The 22,339-nt window shown below is 44.5% G+C and overlaps 1 pseudogene across 1 annotated transcript; it reads right to left on the bottom strand.

Annotated features, from left to right (window-relative positions):
* Window positions 1-4,273: 4,273 nt before the first annotated feature.
* On the bottom strand, window positions 4,274-4,759 carry LOC310827259 (large ribosomal subunit protein eL27 pseudogene; annotated as a pseudogene). The gene has a single exon. The product of its transcript is annotated as a large ribosomal subunit protein eL27 pseudogene (transcript).
* Between the last annotated feature and the right edge of the window lie 17,580 nt (window positions 4,760-22,339).

Here is a 22,339-nt window from a genome sequence, read left to right as displayed (position 1 = left end):
CAGCAACTTTCAGTACAATAGTAGCAATTAATAAAAGATATGTATGATTCAGAGGCAGCGTGCTGTTGGCCTCATGCCTTTTGTGAGCTCCCTGTAGACATCTGGTGGCTCACTGCAGGAAAAAGGGTTCTGCATTAGATAAGACTTTGGTCTGATCTAGTGGGACTCTTTTTATAATACATGTGATGGAATGCATTGGGGGTCATCTAAACTGACCATAAGTATTGAGGCAAGGAAGGCTTACTTTGCCTCATATTGTTCGTGAGACAGAAAAGTGGTCAGTAGCTTATATCTCAGTAGCAGGGGCCATCTTTAGGCAGCAACAAAGTAGGAACATCCTTGGCATTGCTAAGCAGAATGTCAAAGGTTGGAATTCCACATGTCTGGTTCCCTGTAATCCCAGAGATCCTTGCCCTCTGACTGATGTTTCACAAAGGTTATCGGTTTCAACGCCAAGGTATTCCACTTAAACTAAAGAAACCAGATGTCACAGAAGCCCCCCCCCCAACATTCCTGATTCGGAATGCTTGAAGTTTGTTGTGCGAATATGTAAAATTAAATGTGGGAGCTTAATAGTCTACAGGAACTGGATTGGATTGCCTTGCTCTCAGAAAACTTTGCAATCTTGCTTAATAGAAAAACACCGGGTGCAGAAAAGCAAAACGATAACTTCAGTTTCGTCACACTCCTTTAGTTTCCCAGGAAGGTGAGACAACATTTGAGATTTTCTTTAACATGCTACAAAAACAACATACAGTCATACCTTGGGTTACAGACACTTCAGGTCGGGTGTTTTCGGGTTGCACATCATGCCAAACCCGGAAGTACCAGAACAGGTTACTTCCGGGTTTTGGCACTCGCGCATGCGCAGAAGCACTAAATCACGCTTTGCACATGTGTGGAAGTGCCAAATCGTGATCCATGCGTGCAGGTTGTGACCATGCCTCCCACATGGATCACATTCACAACCCAAGCGTCCACTGTACAGTGGTACCTCTGGTTACATACTTAATTCGTTCCAGAGGTCCGTTCTTAACCTGAAACTGTTCTTAACCTGAAGCACCACTTTAGCTAATGGGGCCTCCTGCTGCTGCCGCGCTGCCACCGCACAATTTCTGTTCTCATCCTGAAGCAAAGTTCTTAACCCGAGGTACTATTTCTGGGTTGGCGGAGTCTGTAACTTGAAGAGTATGTAACCACAGGTACCACTGTATATGAAATGGAAGCTGCTGAGCTAATACCCAGAGAAGAAGTGTTCAGGCAAATTCATGTCCTATATTGTCACCAAGAATTTCTTAACCTGAGTGTTTTGATTTAAACTCATGGCTCTTCCTTCCTTCCTTCACCTTATGTCTGAGAATCTGTGGACTTCTGTCAGTTCAGTGGATCTGGCTCACACCTCACTGACATAAAATGCGCATCTTCTGAGCATAGTCAGTCAGGAGATGCTCTAACTTTGAAATGTGGAGGAGTGCTACTGTAACAGAGCACATTCCTCGCATAAAGAAGATCCAAAGTTCAATTTTTGGCATGGGTGTAGCCAGGATTTTTGTTGGGGTGGGGCAGGTCTTTTGTTAGGGGAGGGCAGAACTTCAGTTTGTATTTTGATATATTTTGAGGGGCAGCTGCGCCTCCCTCCCCCCCTTGGCTACACTCATTATTTATGGCATTCTCTAATCAAAAGGCTCAGGTAGCAGGCGGGCGAACGTTTCTCTAAACAAATATTGTGTACTAAATGGAAGCATGGAGTGGGATTGGAATCTGCTCTCCCTATAGGTAAGTCTGCGACTTAAAGAGAGCACTTCCGTATATCTTCACCTCAGGAGCTTCGAGACCAACTGTTTAATGAGCATACATGGTTTGCAAAACAAACAAAAAAGCAACTTGCCTGAAGGTTATACGATGTTGCCAGCTAGTGGTTGTTATCCCATACTTATTCCAGAGCAATTTGACTGGTCTGTTTTGTGGTTAGAAAAGTGATGGGGTAATTGCGTTAGGAAGTACAACATAACAGCCCAATTTTGTGCCAATAAACAACCCTTTGACGTGAGAAACAGCCTGTCTGCAAGTGCCCTTTGATGCCCACTTGCACCTGGCTTCTGAGCCTCTGTTAATTTCATTCTTTATTTCTGGGCCAGTAAAGGTAAAGGTACCCCTGCCCGTACGGGCCAGTCTTGACAGACTCTGGGGTTGTGCGCCCATCTCACTCAAGAGGCCAGGGGCCAGCGCTGTCCGGAGACACTTCCGGGTCACGTGGCCAGCGTGACAAAGCTGCATCTGGCGAGCCGGAGCCGCACACGGAAACGCCGTTTACCTTCCCGCTGGTAAGCGGTCCCTATTTATCTACTTGCACCCAGAGGTGCTTTCGAACTGCTAGGTTGGCAGGTGCTGGGACCGAGCAGCGGGAGCGCACCCCGCCGCAGGGATTCGAACCGCCGACCTTTCAATCGGCAAGTCCTAGGCGCTGAGGCTTTAACCCACAGTGCCACCTGCGTCCCTTCTCTGGGCCAGAGATCCTCACAAATCACCCGAGAACTGAAGTCAAAGCCATACAATAAAACAGCGTTATTAAGAGGATACCAGCAGCTGCAGATTACCTTAACCAAATGCAGATTGGAGGGGGGAGGGGTCTTCTAAAAGAAAGACAAGAAAAGCTTGTCTGAGGACTCTGGACAAGCACCGTCACTCAGAGTAGATAAATAAACAAAGTGGGTGATGTGGGAAGAAAGCATCTTTCTGTGAATTTTCACGCTGTAAAGTCATGGAATTCGAATCAGTGATAAGAAACATGAAGTCTACCCATCTCGATAACAAACACACACTGGGGACACACACACCCCAGTAGGTTTCCTTTTAGAGTACTGAAACATCAGTCTCTGTAGCCCAATATGGCCTTCTCTGATTGGCAGTGGATTTCCAGATTCTCAGGCTGGAATCTTTCCCATTAGTTGGTACCTGATCCTTTTAAGCAGAGAGGCTAGAGATGGAAGTAGTATATTGTGTGCTTGCTCACTGAGCTCATTGTTTCAGTGCCCGCTAGCACATAATGGCTGATGTCATTAAATGGGCAGGCAAGATGGAAATCCTTTTTCTCATGCCTATTGGGGGAGATATATATATATACACACACATTTAAAACCAGCCTTAGGAATGTTTCGCTGAATATTTATTGCCAATTATTTCCAAAACACAGTCAAGGTCATGTCTCGTTGCACCTCGTAAATTGGGCACATTCTAGCAAGACTCCTTAAGAACATCTGGTTTCGCCACAAACTTTGTCAGTGCCGTTCTGGATAGTGACATTTATTTATTTTATTTTCAACCCATACACATTGGTATTTGCTCTTTCTGTGAACTTCTCGTCACGATAAATGGGTATGCTAAAATATTTAAAGCCAAACTAGATGTGCTGGCAGCTGCTATGAATATCCCACCCACTAAACAGTTACAGTGGTACCTCGGGTTACAAACACCTTGGGTTACAAACACTTCAGGTTACAGACTCCACTAACCCAGAAATAGTACCTTGTGTTAAGAACTTTACCTCAGGATGAGAACAGAAATGGCACGGTGGTGGCAGTGGGAGGCCGGATTAGCTAAAGTGGTACCTCAGGTTAAGAACGGTTTCAGGTTAAGAACGGACCTCCGGAATGAATTAACTTTGTAACTAGAGGTACCACCATACAAGGGTTTGCGGAACCTGATTCTCACTATGAAAGCATTGTGGTGGCTATTGCCCCACATATCTAGGTGTTATGGACTGGCTGAATACAGAGAAATGGTGGGAGGCAGTAGCTGGGGAACTCCCAAAGAAGTCTCAGAGTCTGGGGTGTGGGGTGGGACAATGCTACCTGGTCAGAGGGAGAAGATTGGAAGGAGGACGTGCCAGAAGCTGAAGGCGTTGCAGGGTCTAATGGTCAGGGAGAGTCTGTGGCAGGGAGAGAAGCAGAGGCAGAAGCAGGAGAGGAAGGAGGTCAAGAGACAGAGATGAGCCAGGCTGGTGAAGAAGCCAGGGTGTCTCCTCCTCCTACTGCAACAAGCTCCTATCCCCGCTGGTCTCCCAGGACCAGAAGAGGCATGAAGAGAGAGGAGCAGAGACAGGCACGTCACTGTAGTCTCAGATTGCTTGGGAATGAGATTTAGGCAGCTGTGAGAAGGTGGGGACATTCAGCCTTCACAGCTGCCTCATAGAGGCAAAACCTGCCAAGAAGAGTTTCTGGCGCTCCTGAGCTGACCATGTTTCTTCTTCTTCTTTTCTTTTCTTTTCTTTTCGTTTTTGGCTTTTCAAAAATATTTATTGGTGCAAATGCATGCCACTGAGAATCTGAGCTTCTGGGGAAACCATTTCTTCTTGCCTGGCTTGTATCTCTCCTCAAATTTCACTATGGCCTCCCGCCGGGCTTTACATTTCAGCGCAGGGTCCCTAAAGACATCCTTGTTGACAATGGTCTTGTCAAGGGGAATATCAACGGAGTACCTGGTAGGCATCAAGTGGTTGCAATTGTAGACCTTCACAAAGGACTTGATCTTGGAACGCTTGGCAATCTTCTTCTTGCCCATGCTTGCTGTCACTTTGCATGGGTAGCAATCGATGCCAGCCACCAGAGCGTGGCTGCAGGGGCAGTCAGAGGTGCCATCATCAATATTCTTAACAATAACAGCTTTGCGTCTAGAGTAACGCCCAGTGAGGACAAGGATGACTTTCCCTGGTTTCATAAACTTGCCCATCTTGGAACTGTGGCAGCGATGACACCCACACCGGAAGAGGCACCATGTTTCTTCTAATAAAGAATTAACTTCACTTACTCCAGTGATTTATTCTTGGCACCTACTCCTGACACTAGGACTTATAAGGGGGGAAACAGTTAATACCTCATTCCTACCCATTCCCCCATCCTTCGAGCACTGGATCAGCCTACAGTTCTGGGGGTGGAGTTGGGGGAATGATACTCTTAGTGCCGCTATGAAACATTGTAGATGGTTTGAGTAGGAATAGGTGAATTTAAACTCAAGTGAAGGTAGCTGTGTCCTCCGAGGTTTTGGACTCCAACTCCCATCAGCCCTAGCTAGTGTGTGAAGGCTGCCTTAGAATATATATCTGTTTGAGCTCATGCTTCTCTTAGGTTATATTCTTCATGATGAACTTGAAGGTAATGCCCTAGAGAATATAATATTGTATTTACCGTATTTTTTGCTCCATAAGGTGCACCTGACCATAAGGCTTTGTGGGGGGGGGGGATTCAAGAAAAAAAATATATGCAGCTCTTGGGGGCTTTTGCAGGAGGTGGGGGAAGTGAGAGAGGAGCCTTGCTCCTCCCGCAAAAGCCAGGGGTAGCCGCGCAAAGCCTCCGCAGGGCAGTGGGATGAAGGCTCCCCGCTGCCCTGCGGAGGCTTCGCGGGCTACCCAGAGCTGCTCGACCCAAAGAGCAGGTCGGGGCTGGCAAGGGAAGCCCAGGTCCCCCCCCCCCCCCAGCTCCAGGGATCACACATTCGCTCCATAAATTTCCCCTTAAGATTTTTTTTTGGGGGGGAGTGTGTTTTATGGAGCGAAAAATACGGTATTTAAAAGGAAAGAAAAAAAGGAGAAAAAAGAAATCCCATTAAACTTCTCCTTCCCATAAGAGGCTGACGTAACAGGTTTCTTCAGGCATGTTGATGGGCTGTAGAAACATTAAATAAGTGGCAATCTCGTTCTATGCAATTAATACATTAAGAAGGTTGGTTTAGGACAAGATTTTGTGATTTTGCCTCTCGAGAATCAGGAGTCCTTGTGGGAAGCATTTTACCTTAGAGGAAAGTGTCAGAACACTGGCTTGTTTAAGTTTATGGGGTGCATTTTTATGGCATAAAGGTATATGACCTTTGCCCTTAACTCCAAGCCTTCCCAACATAATTCATCTTTATCAATAACAGATGTTTCATCATTTTGGCCATCCACTCTAGAAACAGCTGACATGCTTCAGTGGATAGGATACTGGTGTTTTCATGTTGTTGCACCGAGTCCCCTTTATGTGAGGGACAAATACCTGGTGAAACACTTGATCCATTCTCCCTTTCTGGTTATTTTACCTACCAGGACAGCTCTGCTTATTCCAAAAAGAGGCAGCATCCCTTTGAAGCTGGTGAAGGAGGCCAGCCAAGATCCAGGATGGAGTTTCAGACACACATCTGTTTGCATTTCAGTACGGCAGCAGTCAACAGGGACATTGCTCAGATGTGAAGTAAGAAAACACATCATGAATTCCTCTGAATCCACTGGGGAATTCCTTTTCTTTTGTTGAACTGAAAGCAGACATGTGGTTCCTTGGAATTCTGAGGACAGCTGTTTTGAGTGAGTGCTCTGGTAGGGAGTAATTTTAGTAATACGACTCCCAACAGGCCAGGTTCAATTCCTTTCCTCCACCCCCTCCATCCCTTGTGCAATTTTCCCCTTGTGCAAGTTCTGCCTCATTTTAAATCCCATGCATTGGTTCTCACACAGATGGGAACTGAATTCATCATAGGGATCTTAAATCCGTGAGCTAGATTTGGGATGAATCATGCTGTTCCCAGAGTTTTCACTGATTCCCACCAAAGCCCAGTGAAATCAAAGTTTCTTTTTTTTTAAAGATTTTTATTAAAGTTTCAAAAATTATATAAAAACAAAACAAAACAATAATGCAGACAAAAATAAAAACAAGTATAATTTCAATCCCTTATTTTCTTATAACTTACTTCCCCGACTTCCTCATACCTCCCCTTTCTGTATTCCAATTTCTAATTTATTAATTCAGCAAATCCTTTCCCTTAATTTTCATTTAATTTTTGGCCTTTCTTTTCTTTTTACTTATCCATTACAGCTGGAAACCACGTAATTTCTAAACCAACGTCATTCTAACATTCATTAATTTTGCAATGTTTCTTAAGATAGTCCTTAAATTTCTTCCAATCTTCTTCCGCTGTCTCTCTCCCCTGGTCTCGGATTCTGCCAGTCATTTCTGCCAGTCCCATATAGTCTATCACCTTCATCTGCCATTCTTCCAAGGTGGGTAGATCTTGTGTCTTCCAATACTTTGCGATGAGTATTCTTGCTGCTGTTGTGGCGTACATAAAGAATGTTCTATCCTTCTTTGGCACCAATTAGCCGACCATGCCCAGGAGAAAGGCCTCTGGTTTCTTCAGAAAGGTATATTTAAATACCTTTTTCAGTTCATTATATATCATTTCCCAGAATGCCTTAATCTTTGGGCACGTCCACCAAAGGTGAAATAATGTACCTTCATTTTCTTTCACTGATTCCCACCAAAGCCCAGTGAAATCAAAGTTTCAGGCACCATAAAGATCTGGATTGCAGGAAACATCATTTTACTGAAGCTTTCATACCCTCCAAAATTTCTCTGATGAAAATAGGAAAGGCCCATTCCACAATGGTAATTTTACTATTTATACCCCACACATCTGACTGGGTTGCCCCAGCCAATCTGGGCAGCTTCCAACATATATAAAAACACAATAAAACATTTTTTTTAAAAAAAAAAACCCTTCCTTATACAGGATTGCCTTCAGATGGCTCAGGGGTCGGATAACTCCATACCCTCCAACATTTCTCCAATGAAAATAGGGACATCCTAGGGGGAAGTGGGACATTCCAGGATCAAATCAGAAACCCAGATGGCTTCTGTAAATCAGGGATGTCCCTGGAAAATAAGGACACTTGGAGGGTCTGAGCTTCTCCCCTCTCCCCCAAACTACTCTGAATTTACTTAAATGATCAACACATGGAACCAGGGCAGGATCCAATCCAGGTCTGAGTGGCTCCAGGCATTTGTGCCTAAGAACTGGGAGGTGAGGGAGAGGAGAAATAGGTATTTCTTCATTAAAAACCTAATTCGCACTTATTGAGCCAATATGCAAATTGGAACACAGTGATCCTTTGAAATTGACACTTCTCCAACTTCTGCAATGCAGTTCTCCGATTAAACAACATGGACAAAAATGCATATATTAGGGGGGAAGTGTACATAAAAATGCATAAGTTAGTGAACGTGACATAAAAATGGATTATATTATGGAAAATTGCACATGGTTATGTTTATGTTTACCTCAGAAACCGATGGGATGATGGAAGAGCTGGGGACATGCTAATTTTATCACCCTTTGATTCAGGTTCCCATTACCAAGCTGGCTATTCAGACTTTGTGAAATCTACAGCATTGTCATGAGGCCTTGACCTTAAGGGATGCAATTGGCGCTGTGGTCTAAACCACTGAACCTCTTGGCCTTGCCAATTGGAAGGTCAGCGGTTTGAATCCCCATGACTGGGTGAGCTCCCGCTGCTCTGTCCCAGCTCCTGCCAACCTAGCAGTTCGAAAGCATGCCAGTGCAAGTAGATAAATAGGCACTGCTGTGGCAGGAAGGTAAACGACATTTCCATGCACTCTGGTTTCTGTCACGGTGTCCCATTGCGCGAGGAGCAGTTTAGTCATGCTGGCCACGTGACCCGGAAAGCTGCCTGTGGACAAACACTGACTCCCTCAGCCTGAAAGCTAAATCAACGCCACACCACATCCCATAGTCGCCTTTGACTGGACTTAACCGTCCAGGGGTCCTTGACCTTGACCTTAACAAATCCTACACTTCTGTTCATGAATTGGATAGAACTTCCATCATTGTCAAAGTTAGCTACACCTGCTTACTAAAGCCAATGACATAATGACAGATTTTTTTTAATTGCAATTTTTATTTTTCACTTTTTCCAGCACATCACAGCATCATACAAGCATGAAATCAAATTTCCCACCCTAAGCAAGTAGATGACATTTAGGCAATGCCTCAGAAATGACATCCAAATAAAATAGTAAGTTCCTAACTCAGACAACCCCATGCAAAGAAGACAATATGTGGTAACCCAAAAGGTTTTATACTGTAAGGGGAATTCTCTTTTTTTCCTTTTTATCCATGTACCTCATGAAGCAATACCGATCAGTTGTGAAAGACTCTTCATGCCTCAAACTTTTATTTTATTAGTCAAATTTTATGTAAGTGTTGTTTGCCATACTTTATAGCACCAATTTGACAAAGAAACACCCTCCAAGTTCTTCCAATAACTTGTTATTAAGAGTATGGCCACTAGTAAAAGATATCTTATTATGGGTTTAAACCCTGTGTTTGCGTTATGCCCTGTAAAAAAACTGAACAGTGCCAGCTGGGGACATTCAGAGGAGTATTGTCTGGTAATCGCTTTTATTTCAACAAATTACTTCCCAGAACTGAGCCACTTTCCGACATGTCCACCACATATGTTGATTCAAGCCTAGCATTCCACAGCCTCTCTAGAAGTTTGGTGTACAGGAGGAGATAATATGGACTAAATCTGCATCAGATTTTATACCTGACACCCAAATATATGTTCATATCACTAACTGATATAGCTAAAAAAACCAACAAAGCTCAAATCAGTGGATTTATGTGTGCTATTACAACAACAAAATACAGGGGTGTGGGTGTGCGCAAAAATAAATAAATAATGTTTTCAATATTCTATATTTTCATCTTGCGTTGAAAAGCTCTCTGAAAGCTGGGATTTCTAATGACAAAAGAGATGTTATCAAAGCAGGAGCAGGCACACTATCCCATCATCTGAATTTCCCAGAGGCATCTATCTATTATCTGTCTGTCTATCTATCTATCATCTATCTATCTATCTATCTATCATCTATCTATCTATCTATCTATCTATCTATCTATCTATCTATCTCTATCTATCTATCTATCTATCTATCTATCTATCTATCTATCATCTATCTATCTATCTATCTATCTATCTATCTATCTATCTATCTCTATTTGTGTCATGAGTGTGTGCTCCAAGTTCTTTAAGTCCCTAGCAATCCCCTTTTCTGCCTGTATGTTCAGTGCATACACCGAGAAAGGTTTCCCTCAAGGCTCAGCTGTTGCTGCAGCCTGAAGGATGGCAAGAAACAGGCAGCCCAGCTCAGAGAAATAAAACTTTCCCTGCAAATAAATTATACTCTAGCATAAAACCAGGACTCCCAATTCTAGAAGAGCTGGGCATACACCAAATGAAATTTCTCCCAACCTTACCATGCATATAATTACTGCTGTGGCAATATGTGCAATGGGCCAACATATTTTATGGCTTGTTTTCTTCAAATACACGCGGGGAATACCATAATCATAACCCTGCCTGTTGCAGAAGCGCATATTGCCTGTGACACATGGGCATGGTTTGGGACAAGGTGGCCTTGCCAAAACTGAAATGTTTGTTTTTGTTTTTCTGAGAAGCTTAGCTAGCTGGGAGCCTGGTTCTATGCCCATTTAAGTCCATTGGAACATGGGAAAGCCAGCTGTGCTGGAAGATGAGGCAATCTGAGTCTCTTCCCACTGCCGGGTAGAAGTGAAAGCCGCAAAAATCCAAGCCTGGGGGTGAGGATACATTGGAGAGAGAGGGCTGGAGAGGGAGCCAAAATGGCAGGACAGCTGATTGCATTAGAGAGCATGTAAGAGTTGGGCTCTACTTGGATTCTTGGCAGGGTGTGGTAGAGTTTCACCTGTAAAGGACCTGCTTGGCTGGTTTGTTGCCTTCTATTGCTGCTGTAGTTCATTAGCCCAATTCCTACACCATATACCTGTAGAAGGAACGAACATAAGAAGATAAGAGGTGCCCTGTCAGATCAGATCAACAGCCCTGATTCTAGCACCTGAGTCTAGCATCCTCTTTCTCTAGTACCCAACCAGATGCCTTTGGGAAACCCAGATGTAGGACAGGAAGGCAATAGCCCTCTTCCACTGTTATTCCCCACTGACCAGTGGCATAACATGGATTGTTGGTGCCTGGGGTAAATGCACACACACTCTCTCCGCCTTCTCCTGTCCCCTTTCCTTCTTCTCTCTCCTCCTTCTCCTTCTCCTCTCTCCTTTCCTTTTGCGTTGGCTCCAGGGTTTTCCTGGCCCCGGAGTGCCCCGGGCAGTTGGCCGGGTGCTCTCGCTCCTGGCTCAGTTTGGGTCACGGGGGGCAGTGGCTCCCCCAGTTGACACGCCGGGAGTCCCCAGTTCCCCTTCGGTAGTGGCAGCGGCAGCCTCAGCCTAGTAGCTTCAGGAGCTGCTCGCTGCCATGGCGCCTGCCAGTTTGCCTCGCCGGAAGTCCCCATATGATGTTTCTTGAGCCGTTGAACCAACCACACAACATTCATTCCCTACTAATAAATATACAACACTTAAAATATAAATCCAGGGACATTAAATGAAATCTGGGGACATTCCGGGGATGGATTTTGTCCCGAGGACTGTCCCCGGGAAGCAGGGATGTGTGGTTACCATATGTTAATGTCTGCATTGTACAGTCATACCTCGAGTTGTGTTTGCTTTATGTTGCATTTTTTTCATGTTATGAATGTGGCAAACCCATAAGTGTTTACTTCTGGGTTCGCCACTTCGCTCCTGCGCCCGCGCAGAAGCGGTGCTCTACTTACGGACTTTTCGGGGTGCAAACGGCATCCCGGAATGGATCGTGTCCATAAGTAGACGTACCACTGTACTTGAACTTTCCTACAACATTAAAGTCCTTTTCAGAAATATGACCCTCATTTCTGTGTTATTTGCTTCCAGGAAGAAAAAAAAACTATTTGAAAACAACACAGAAATGAATGCTGAGATTGCCCTCTGGAAGAGGCTTCTATGTAATAAAAATGTATTAAAAAAAAAAAAAGGAAGAGGCTTCTATGTTGTGTGAAAGCTCAACTATTAACAGTGAAAGCTCAAATTAACAGTTAGGGAAATGGAATAAACTGCCATGTGAATCTCGCCTACATTAATGGGCATCACCACATCTCGTGGAAGTAAATTTCAAAGTTTTAATATGTGCTTCACCTGTGCAAAGGAAGGTTTCCTCTTCTCTGTCTCGAATCTCCCACACTTCAGCTTCATGACATCACCCATTCCAGTTTTATCAGAGATGGAGAAAAAATTTCAGCACATCCAGGTAGACGGCCATTCCTACATCCTAGGACAATGAATTCAATAGTTCAACACTGCCTCTCTTTCCAGCAGTGTTGAGAAATTATTGGTAGATTACACCCTTCAGCTAAATATCCAAACACATTTTTATAACCTAAGCACTGGGAGGGGAGGGAGGTTACTATATTTAATAAGCCTGTGCCTTTATCCCAGGAAAGATCCTGACTTACTTTATCCCAGTTGGAATGAGGTAATCTTGCCTTTAGGCTACAAGCTTGTTAATGAAAAGCAGATGGGGTGGACGGAAATTTAACCACAGAAAGAAATTGCCTTTAAACAAAATAATTTTTTAGGAACAGAGAACCCATTTGTATGTTCAGACAAGCTACTTAGCAAGGCTATAGACATAGAGAGAGAGGCGAACAGAAAAAAAACTTAGGCCTATTTTGATCTGCCTGAGAAAAATCTAGAATCATGCTGGGACTTGCGTCGATACCCTGACAGAAAATGATACAGCTCTGAACTGACCCAGTGCCAGGGGTTGTGGTCCATGATGTGCCAGATAAGCAGTTCTGGAAATTCTCAGTTCATCCATTACTGGTCTACTATGAATCAGCTCATCGCAGCTTTCTCATTTGGTTTCATCCAGAGGGTAGGAGGCTCTCTCTTCCTGGATGTCTTTCACATAGTAGCTCCCAAAATCCAGGAGGCAGGAGATAGCTGAGCTCTTAATGAAACCCACAAGTCTCATCTCTGACTCCTCCACAGTTATAACAGAAACATGTTGTTCCCCAGTCTTCTAAAAATTGTAGCTATGGATGACCATCACCAAAGGAAATGGGAACAGATCCCCTATGCCACCCACCTGTAATTCAAGCACTGACTGAACATGTGAGGATCGCGATTTGCAGCAGGAGTAAACAGAGCTGTGGTATATATTAAAAAGGTAAAGGACCCCTGGATGGTTAAGTTCAGTCAAAGGCGACTATGGGGTTGTGGTGCTCCTTTCACTTCAGGCCGAGGGAGCCAACGTTTATCTGCAGACAGCTTTCTAGGTCATGTGGCCATTTCTGGCACAATGGGACACTGTGATGGAAACCAGAGCACACAGAAACACCATTTACCTTTCCACCACAGCAGTACCTATTTTTCTAGTTGCCCTGGTGTTCTTTTGAACTGCTAGGATGGCAGGAGCTGGGACAGAGCAACAGGAGCTCACCATTTGCGGGGATTCGAACCACCAACCTTCTGATCGGCAAGCCCAAGAGGAATTTAGACCACAGCGCCACCCACATCCCAAATAAACAAGCACACAGTCACTGATAGGTCCACCTGCCATTGTGAGGCTCAAAGCAATGAAGATGATGCCTCCCCAGCTGTTGCCATTGGCTGTGGGTTTCTTGTGATGTCACAAAAGCACTTGGCAACTGAGTGAATATAAAGGCAGACCAAGGGGAAAGCCCTTTTCTGTTTCCAGCAGGACACACCTGGCAATGGATGTGACATTCAGCACTGCCCAGGTTTCTTCCACTTGGGGAAGGCAAAGTGGTGAATGGAAGGAGGCAATCCTCTGGCAGTGGATGCTAGCGAGTGATAATAAGGCAAGTTTGCTTCCTTGAAGACTGCTGGTATCTGTGGTTGGAAGCTGGCGGATGTCTCATGATGGAGTTACAGTAGCTTCTGGCACAATGGGACACTGTGATAGAAGCCAAAGTGCATGGAAACGCCATTTACCTTCCTGCCACAGCAGTACCTAATTATCTACTTGCACTGGTGTGCTTTCGAGCTGCTAGGTAGGCAGAAGCTGGGACAGAGCAACAGGAGCTCACCCCATTGTGCGGATTTGAACTGCCAACCTTCCGATCAGCAAGCCCAAGAGACTCAGTGGTTGACACCACAGCGCCACCCGCTCCCTTACAAATTTGTGGACCAGACTGCCATCTCCAGCCAGACACAGAAAGACATGTTGAAAAGATTGAAGCAGTAGGACTGAGCTGTAGGATTAAGGTAGGAAGCCTATGGCCACCACCAGAGTCCTCTTAAACAGTAGCTATGGGGCTATGACAGCAAGTAGGGGTGGTGGTTCTCCCCTGGTACACCTAGAACTCAAGTATTGTCTTCCTCTCGGTGACTTCTTGCCACTTATGCCATGAAGGTGCTGTTTTGTGCAGACCAACAGCATGGACAGAATAACTCTGGGTGGGGTGAATTTTTAACACTCCACTGTAAGCGTGGACTTTTTGAGCTAATAAATAATAATAATAATAATAATAATAATAATAATAATAATAATTATACTCCACCCATCTGACTGGGTTACACCAGCCACTCTGGACGGCTTCCAAGAAAATACAACTTCACAGTTTCATCCTAAAACATCCTCTCTTCAGTTTGCCCCATGGAGTGCAATCGAAGGGTAAAAAATTTGCAAGATCTCTCACCTCTCAGCTTAAAACAGGAGTGCCCAAACTTTTTTCAAAGAGGGCCAGATTTGATGAAGTGAACATGCATGAGGGCCGACCAAAGGTGTTGAGCTTTTTTTTAGAACCCAGAGACGGAACCGCCTGTGGGGGCCGGACTAAACTGACCAGATTAGGCCCCCAAAGCAGACTTTGAACATGCCTGGCTTAAAATCTCTCCTTCCCAATGCTGCGTTTCAGCAGGAAAGATGGTGCCCATGGCCATATTGACCTGTGGACGCGGGTGGTACTGTGGGTTAAACCACAGAGCCTAGGACTTGCCAATCAGAAGGTCGGCGGTTCGGATCCCCACGACGGGGTGAGCTCCCATTGCTCGGTCGCTGCTCCTGCCAACCTAGCAGTTCAAAAGCACGTAGAAAGTGCAAGTAGATAAATAGGTAAACGACGTTTCTGTGCACTGCTCTGTTTCGCCAGAAGTGGCTTAGTCATGCTGGCTACATGACCTGGAAGCTGTACTCCGGCTCCCTCAGCCAATAAAGCAAGATGAGTGCTGCAACCCCAGAGTCGGCCACGACTGGACCTAATGGTCAGGGGTCCCTTTACCTTTTTACCTGCTCAGTCTACTGTCCAGGTGTTGCAGTTGGGCAACTTCAAGGTCCCTGCTCTCTGTTCTTGTGGTTCTTTAGCTTGAAAGTGAACTTGGATTGAGCAACCTTTCAATATACCATTGTCCTCTGTAAAATAGGACACATGATCATCCTATTTTGAGAGCATCTGAAGAATTCTCAAATCCATTGTGGGAACTTAGTGCGTCACATTCCAACCCCCCCCCCCCAAAAAAAAAATGATATCGGCTTTTTTCCTTTCTTGCGGAGTACAGGTTTCTTACTGGGCAGTTTGAAAGAACAGTAAAAAAGGGTAATTGCCATCAAAGCTGGAAGTTTGTCAAATGGAAATGTCGTAAAAAAACAGGCCAGACTGCAGCAGCCAGGCCTTTAAAAGTGCTCCTGTTGTTTGATGGAGGAAGACAAACAATTGTCCTCCTCCTTTTTGCACAAAGAAAGGTTCCACTGTGTTTCCCTTCCCCATTAAAGGTTTTTCACACCACAGGGCAGGCAGGGGCAGTACTGGTGAAATAAGAGCTCTTTGTGCTCCTCTTCACTTTTATGAATTTGATCCTCTACTGTAAAAGTCTAGAAGAGTTTCCCAGTTGGCTTTCACTAGACTGTGATTTCTGTTTCTTAAAAATGCCTCCACAGAGTGGATTTTATTGTGATCAGTGTATACGGACGTTGTTCCCCTTTATAGGTGATATACAAGAGCAGATCAATATATCTAAAGCAGGGGAAAATTCATTCATGGAAAGCTGCGGGTTGGTGTATTTGGATCATTTCCATAGCTATTTTTGAAGCTAAATAAATAGATTTGGGGCTGGCGTGTAAGTGGGAGTGATATTGTGCTAACACTTCATTAGCAGAGATGCTGTCTCTCTCCAGTGCCTTTTATCTGAGGAATAATCTCACAATAATCTGCTATCAAAGGAAAGGAAATTTCCACAGCCCACTACAGATAACCTTTTTTAAAAAAGAAGATGAAGAAGAGTTGCAGCATTTTTATATTATTATTATTATTATTATTATTATTATTATTATTATTATTATTATTATTATTATTATTATTTTAAGCCCATTTAATTTGTATTATTTTAAGAAAGAAAAACAATGGGTTGGTATCTATGAAAGGGACCTCCTTGATTTTCCAGGGACATCTCCAGTTTAGAGAAGTCATCCCAGTTTCTGATCTGATCCTGGAATTTCCCACTTTTCCTTAGATGTCCCTATTTTCATTGGAGAAATGTTGGAGGGTATGGAGTTATCCAACCCCTGAGCTGCCTGAAGGCAATCCGGTATACAAAAGGGTTTTTTAAAATGTTTTATTACATTTTTATATATGTTGGAAGCTGCCCAGTATGGCTGGGGCAACCCAGTAGTATGCGTGGGGTATAAGTAGTACAATTATCATTATGGAATGGGACGTCCCTATTTTCAACAGAGAAATGTTGGAGGGTTTGATAACCGCTTATGTGCTTTTAGCGATATCTATATTTGTTTTAAATTTTGTGAGCTGCCTTTACTCCCATTTCTGGGGGAAAGGCAGGATATAAATATAAATATAAATATAAATATAAATATAAATATAAATATAAATATAAATATAAATATAAATATAAACATAATAAAATAAAATAAAACACTATTAGAGAAAAGGCAACAATTAAACTTGTGGGTGCATTTACAGTGGTACCTCGGGTTAAGAACTTCATTTGTTCTGGAGGTCCGTTCTTAACCTGAGGTACCACTTTAGCTAATGGGGCCTCCTGCTGCTGCTGCGGCGCTGGAGCATGATTTCTGTTCTCATCCTGAAGCAAAGTTCTTAACCCGAGGTACTATTTCTGGGTTGGCAGAGTCTGTAACCTGAAGTGTCTGTAACCCAAGGTACCACTGTACAATGACCTGGTTTGTGTGTCATGATCAAACATAGTCACATTAATGTTAGCCAAACATAGTTTACCTTGGCTACCAGTTATGGTTTGTTTAAACCCAGTTTGAGTGACATGCCAAGCCCAGGTTTACGGTTTGTTGCTCCTGGTCCAGCCAGAAGCTGGAGGGAGGCAAAGCAAGAACCTTTGAGTAATATGCACCATCACACTGCTTGTTCAAGCATTAACTATAGTTTACGGTGACATGCAAACCATTATAGATGCTAATAGGGAGGAATATCTCAAGTCACTTTGAAAGAATTTACGCTGGAGCCTGAATATTTAATAGCTGAATCCTCCAACTTTTCTTGTCACAGGAAGATAAATCATGGCACCAATTTCTGGCTTTCTAATAAATGCTGTGATGGTCCAAGCTAATCTTGGCTGAACCCTTTGCGACTGGACTTCGGAGATCTGACATTTGAGACCAAGTAGCTCAGAGGAGTAGACTTGGGTTTTTTTTTGTTTGTTTGTTTTAAATGTTTTAAAAGAGATCAAATTATAACATGAGAATTTCTGATGGTCTTTCAGGATGGTGGCCAGCCAAGAATGCTCCAGGGAAAGAAACAAATTGATATTGGCAATGGTAATAATTCACACAAAGACTTCCTTCTAAATCGAGGCTTCCAAAAGAGGCATCTCTGGAAAGAAAGGAGAGGAAAGAGTGAAAACTGGGAAATAGACCTCCTAGCCAGACTGAAGACTTGGATGAGGCCTTCCAAGTAGGAGGCACTCTTGGTGGTGGAGAAGATGGAGAAATGCTACTGGGTGACAGGGAAAAAAAGGGTGAAACTGCTCAACACCTACTTTGCCAGTGTCTTTATCCAAAAGGAAAGCATTGGTAATAACAGTGCTTTCTGTTAGCACCAGACTGCTATTCTGTTATTACCAGTCCAGTCTGGTAATAAAGAATAACAGTCTGGTGCTAACAGAAGCTGGTGGAATCTCCTTCCTCAGGGATTTTAAAGCGTAAGTTGGGTGGTTATCTGTCATGAATGCTTTAGTTAAGATTCTTGCATTGTGGTGGTTTGTACTCGGTGACCCTAAGGTCATCCCTATTATTCTTTTTTAAATAAAAAATAAATTATTTGATTTTACAAGTGAAGAATTATAACAATACCAATTACATATCCATATTTAGAGATTTGCGTGTTCAGACCTTTAAACCTCCCACTTAAATAAATTCAGACAAGACTCAAGTTTTGGTTTTGGTTTTTGGCAGAATTAAGGCCACAACTTTATTGATTACAGAAAGTGACTCCTTGCATAGACTCTGCTTCGACTAGCTCCCTGTAGCATTGCAGGTAGCGCTGACCCAGAACTCTATCATAGGTCTGCCAAGGGTGAACACCTGGATAAGTTGAAAGCTGGGAACAGGCTAACTCCGCCACCCAAATGCCCCCCTGGACTCAGGCACAGGCACAACCCCCTCACAGGGATTGACCAAACCATCGAGTCCCTAGATTCCTTTAATGGAATACCCTTCACATAGGGATGGTGAGACCATTCTCCCATCCCTATCACCTGAACCAGTGCCTATCCGCAACCTTACAAGTTGTGACAATTTGCTACGCAGCAGGCAAAACCCAAATAGCACCAGCCAATCAACCAAGTGGGGAAAATTCCTGCCCTGTCCCTGTCCCAACAACAGATGACACACAATGGCATAGCAAGGTCAAGCGCAAAATGCCCTAAAAGTAGGGAGAGGTGGGCGGGTATTCCAAATGCAAGCGCCGAAAGTGGAAGCTCTGGGTCACGTGCATGGGCATAAATAGGTCCCTTGATCCATTTAGCTTGCGTCCCATTGGCCTGATTAAACCCAGCATCAAGGGACCTACCAATTGGGTGTTGTGGCTATCCAATCTTACCCACCCACAACACAGAGTTTGGTTGCCAGGTCTCACCGCAACATGTGCCCTCTTTAAGGGAGGACCCGATTTCTCTGAATCTCCGGACTTCCCACTCTCCTGTCAATGTTTTCAACTGCATATTATTTCATTATCCATATTTTATATCTCTCCATGTTGTCTGTAGTATTTGTTATATTCCAAGTGTTATTAGAATCCTGCTAATGTTTTCAGCTGCTTACAGTGAAATAAATTATAATCCCCACCCCCTTCTTTCTTGAAGTTTTTGTCTGCTTTTTGTCTTCCAAGAAGCCTACTCTATGATTCCACGACCTGATTTGACTGAAAAATCACTGGGTCTGAGTTGATATTCTTTTTGCTGTGTTGTATTTCTGCAATGGCCCTTGGCCCAGGAAGCCACCACATAATGCTGAAGCTGTCCAGCAATGATGACATATTTGCAAATCAAGCCTTACTTGCGGGTAAGTTTCACTAAATAGTGTCCTATCCAGAGAGACAGGTTTGAACCTTGTAGCTCAGTGCACAAGTTTGGAAGCCCTGTCAATCTGCGAGGCTGTGATGGGAGCAATAAAGATCAAACGTGTGTCATAAAAGGTCCTTCACAAACTATCACATGGGCCATAAATACCATTGAGAGCATGACCAGTGTGAGTTGGGTTTGGGGGACAGAGCTCTTGTTTACTTAACTGCTTTGTTTGGCGGAAAGAACAATAGTTTGGAGGTAGGAAAGAAGTTGTCTCTTGGCTGAATAAACAGCAATTTCTCACCCAGAACGTACTCCAGTGGCAGCTGTGTGGCACACAGAGAATTGATCCTTTGTCTCTTCACGATGAAAATTGTGAAACGGCGATTTTTGAACAGTTTCCTCCCCTTCCCCCTTCTGTTCTCTGGCAAATAAAAAAATAAAATAAATGTCAGATGTGATGCTCTGAAGTGGCAAACGAAGTCAAGGCTCAACGCAGCTCTTTCATATCCATTGAGGAGGACACAAAGAGTGAGGCAAATAAGTTGCCCCAGAGGCTACATTCCTGTTATCAAAGGCGGCTGAATGAAACAGCATGCGGTCCAACCTCAGGAATCCTGAAGCAGCCTTGCCCTAATTCATTTGGAACACAATTGTTCCTTCGTACAATGCAGGGGAAGAAATGTTTAGAGAGGCTCTGTTGGGCACCATGGTATAAGGGCCATGAGATATTTAGAAAAACATACAGAAGGAGAGGGAGGGAGGGAGGGAGGGAGGGAGGGAGGAAGGGAGAGAGAGAGAGAGAGAGAGAGAGAGAGAGAGAGAGAGAGAGAGAAGGAGAGAAGGTTCCTTGTTGGAAGATGGTATCACTTGTAATTATTTGGGAGAGGGGAGGAGGGTTTGGGTAAGGATGGGTAGAGAAAAACTACAGATAATGCAAACCAGTGCTTTTTTCCTGGGAGTATGCAGGGGTACGCATACCCCTAAACATTTTGTGAATCTAAATTGGTCCTCATTGAGGGGCAGTATTTCAATATGAGTAGGAAAATGAGAGTACCCCTAAACTTTTTTTAGGGAAAAAAGCACCGATGCAAACTATCTCAGTTGTCAGACATTTCGTGGATTTGCTGGTGGAAGGAAAATGACTTCTGGAAATACCAGTACCTTTTATGGAATAACTTTGTACTCCCTGAAGTTTCTGGCAAGCAAAGAGTGGTGGTTGTGTTTTGCTGCATAAATCCTGAGACTACCTATTCATTCATCTGCTCCTACTCTGCCTAATCTTTACATTTTACCCCAATTTAAAAGTTTGAAGACAAGATTAACTCAGTCGTGCAAAGCTGGCTTCAGTTTTCTTCAGAGCCTATTAGCAAAAAGTTTTTCAAAGTGTTGTCCCTCAGCCCCATGTTGCCTCTGTAGCATGCAAGTGAGGAAGCAAGGGCCTTCCAGAATGTTCGAAGTGCCTAGGGCTTGCCGATCAGAAGGTCGGAGGTTCGAATCCCCTTGGATTCAGGCCTCATCATGGGACTAAAACTCCCTTGGTTGCACTGGTTGATGATCTCCGGCGGGCTAGGGACAAAGGTGAGAGCTGTTTCCTAGTTCTGCTGGATCTCTCAGCGGCATTTGATACCATCGACCATAACATCCTTCTGGACCGTCTTGAGGGGCTGGGAGCTGGGGGCACTGTCATGCAGTGGTTCCGCTCCTTCCTCCTGGGCCGTGTTCAGAAAGTGGTGGGGGGGGATGAGTGTTCAGACCCCTGGGCTCTCACTTGTGGAGTGCCTCAGGGTTCTGTCCTCTCCCCCATGCTTTTCAACATTTACATGCAGCCACTGGGAGAGATCATCAGGAGGTTTGGGCTGGGTGTTCATCAGTATGCAGATGATACCCAGCTTTACCTCTCTTTTAAATCAGAACCAGTGAAGGCGGTGAAGGTCCTGTGTGAGTGTCTGGAAGCGGTTGGAGGATGGATGGTGGCTAACAGATTGAGGTTGAATCCTGACAAGACAGAAGTACTGTTTTTGGGGGACAGGAGGCGGGCAGGTGTGGAGGATTCCCTGGTCCTGAATGGGGTAACTGTGCCCCTGAAGGACCAAGTGCGCAGCCTGGGAGTCATTTTGGACTCACAGCTGTCCATGGAGGCACAGGTCAAATCTGTATCCAGGGCAGCTGTTTACCAGCTCCATCTGGTACGTAGGCTGAGACCCTATCTGCCTGCAGACTGTCTTGCCAGAGGGGTACATGCTCTGGTTATCTCCCGCTTGGACTATTGCAATGCGCTCTACGTGGGGCTACCTTTGAAGGTGACCTGGAAACTACAACTAATCCAGAATGCAGCAGCTAGACTGGTGACTGGGAGCGGCCGCCGAGACCATATAACACCGGTCTTGAAAGACCTACATTGGCTCCCAGTACGTTTCCGAGCACAATTCAAAGTGTTGGTGCTGACCTTTAAAGCCCTAAATGGCCTCGGTCCAGTATATCTGAAGGAGCGTCTCCTCCCCCATCGTTCCCGGACACTGAGGTCCAGCTCCGAGGGCCTTCTGGCGGTTCCCTCACTGCGAGAGGCCAAGTTACAGGGAACCAGGCAGAGGGCCTTCTCGGTAGTGGCGCCCGCCCTGTGGAACGCCCTCCCATCAGATGTCAAAGCGATAAACATCTACCTGACATTCAGAAGACATCTGAAGGCAGCCCTGTTCAGGGAAGTTTTTAATATGTGACATTTTAGTGTATCTTTCATCTTTGTTGGAAGCCGCCCAGAGTGGCTGGGGAAACCCAGCCAGATGGGCGGGTACAAATAATAAATTATTATTATTATTATTATTATTATTATTATTATTATTACTTGACGGAGTGAGCTCCCGTTGCTCGGTCCTTGCTCCTGCCAACCTAGCAGTTCAAAAGCATTTCAAAGTGCAAGTAGATAAATAGGTACCGCTCCGGCAGGAAGGTAAACGGCGTTTCCGTGTGCCAGAAGTAGCTTAGTCATGCTGGCCACATGACCCAGAAGCTGTCTGTGGACAAAACGCCGGCTCCCTTGGGCAGTAAAGCGAGATGAGTGCCACAACCCCAGAGTCGTTCGCAACTGGACTTA

This window comes from Podarcis gaigeae, assembly GCF_964106915.1.
Source record: "Podarcis gaigeae genome assembly, chromosome: 11".
Lineage (NCBI taxonomy): Eukaryota > Metazoa > Chordata > Lepidosauria > Squamata > Lacertidae > Podarcis > Podarcis gaigeae.
The sequence above is the reverse complement of the archived record's forward strand: the minus strand, read 5'-3'. Positions and strand labels throughout refer to the sequence as shown.